We start from the raw sequence: 2,340 nt of genomic DNA on the forward strand, positions 1-2,340 counted from the left end.
TAAGAAAAATAGAACGATTTTAATACCAAAGACACAAGATGAGGAGGAAATGAAGAAGTTAACATCTTGGAGACCATTGACAATTGGGTCAGTTTGGATTAGAATCTATACCAAAATATTAGCAAAAAGACTGGTGGAAACAGTTAAGATATGTAGTAGACAAAAAGGGTTTATATCCGCCCCTGGGTGTGAGGAAAATATTGCTATATTAGATAATTTGATTAAAGGGGCAAAACAAAATGGGAATGAAATTGCAATAGTGTTCGTAGATCTGGCTAAAGCATTTGATTCTGTGGGACACGGACATATAATAGCCGGGTTGAGAAGATTTGGTATAGATGAACATTTTATAGATATTATTAGGGACCTTTATGATAATTGCACAACTAGGGTATGGGTGGGTGATGAAGCTACTGAGTCTATTTTAATTAGGAGGGGGGTCAAGCAGGGTGACCCGTTGTCCCCAATTTTGTTTAATATTGCTATGGATCCCCTTTTAACTAGATTAGAAGTAGAAGGAAGTGGTTTTTATGTTAAGGGTAAAGATGTCACGTCATTGGCTTTTGCCGATGATGTGGCAATTTTAAGTAGCTCATATAAAGGAATGATTAAAAATTTGGGTATCTTAGAGGAGTTTTGTAAAAATACTAATCTCTCTGTTAATGTGAAGAAAACGAAAGGCTTTCATATTTTAACTAAACATAAAACCTATGTAGTTAATCCTAAGGATAATTGGCAGATAGGGTCAGAGGAGATTAAATATGTTCAACCAGGGGATTTTGAAAAATATTTAGGGGCTAGAATAGATCCCTGGATAGGTGTAGGGGGACCGGTACTTAAAGAAAAATTGAAAGATTGGAGTGAGAATTTAATTAAGGCCCCATTAAAACCGGCCCAAAAAATATTAATTTTACAGACATATATCTTACCGAAGCTATTTTATAATCTTCTTTTAATAGAACCCCCTTTTAATCTTTTAGATGATCTTGATGTGTTAGTTAGAAAAATAGTTAAAGAGATTTTACATTTACCTCAGTGTACCACAGATGGGATATTTTATTCTAGAGGTAGGGATGGTGGTTTAGCTCTCACTAAGTTTAGTGTGCAAATCCCAAATATGTTAATTCGTAAATGGAGGAGACATATTGTCTCGAGAGATGATTGGATGGACCTATCTTATCTATATGCAGGAGAAAATCTTGTGGATAAAATATTGTCATTTAGTGCAGTAACATCTCATCCCAAGAAATGGAGAGAAGAGGAATTTTTAAGATGGTTGGAACTGAGATGTCAGGGAATAGGGATAAAATATTTTAAAAATGATTTAATTAGTAATTCGATTTTTAGAAACTCTAGTAAAGTTAAATCGTCAGCGTATATCGCAGCATTGCAGTTTAGGGCAAATATTTATCCTACTAGGGAGACATTAGCAAGAGGAAGAGGAGGTGTGAATGCTCTTTGTAGATGGTGCAGTAAAGTGCGGGAGACTGTTCCCCATATCTCAGGACAATGTTATAAGACTAAGAATGCTAGGATAAAAAGGCATAATAGAGTAGTGTCTGCAGTTGTAGATAAGGTTGGTAAATTAGGGTGGAAGGCAATGATAGAGCCCCATTTGAGAAATAGTAAGGGTGAGTTAAGAAAGCCGGATATTATATTTATAAAAGGAGATACAGCAGTGGTGGTTGATGTTACAGTGCGATGGGAGGATAATGCCGGAAGTTTGGAACAAGCCCACAGTGAGAAGGTGGCTTATTATCTTGAGTTAGAGGAAGAAATTAAAAACTTAACGGGAGGTAAAAATATTCACTTCTTTGGTTTTGTGCTTGGGGCGCGTGGCAAGTGGAGTGAAGGTAATAATGATTTGTTACAATTATTGGGAATGGACAGAAGTAAAAATTTTAAGGAGAGTATATGTAGACTTGTTTTATATTCCACTATTGGTATGATGGCTATATTCAGTGACAGGTAAAGATCCCGGAGTTTCCATTCCGTGTATCTTGCCAAAACTAAATTTTAGCTATTTTGGTTTCCATGCTCTAAATTTTCAAATTTTTAATATTGTTTTGAACATTAACTTATTTAGTGTTATTTAATATCTGTCCTTCAATAGAATGATTTTAATTATATAATAAATACTTATTAATGGATGAAATTCCAATTTAAATTATTATTTTTATTTTTATTTTTAACTACTGGATGCGGATGCGGACTGGCCGCGTATAATAACGAGGAAAGGGCAGGTAGTCACGCCTGTACATAAATAGGGGGTGGGGTTCTGGAGGGCAGTTAGGAGCAGGGGTCCCAGGAGGGGGCAGTCAGGGGACAAGGAGCGGGGGG

This window comes from Terrapene carolina, unplaced genomic scaffold (assembly GCF_002925995.2).
Source record: "Terrapene carolina triunguis isolate 2854851 unplaced genomic scaffold, T_m_triunguis-2.0 Scaffold30706, whole genome shotgun sequence".
In the NCBI taxonomy this organism is placed as follows: domain Eukaryota; kingdom Metazoa; phylum Chordata; order Testudines; family Emydidae; genus Terrapene; species Terrapene triunguis.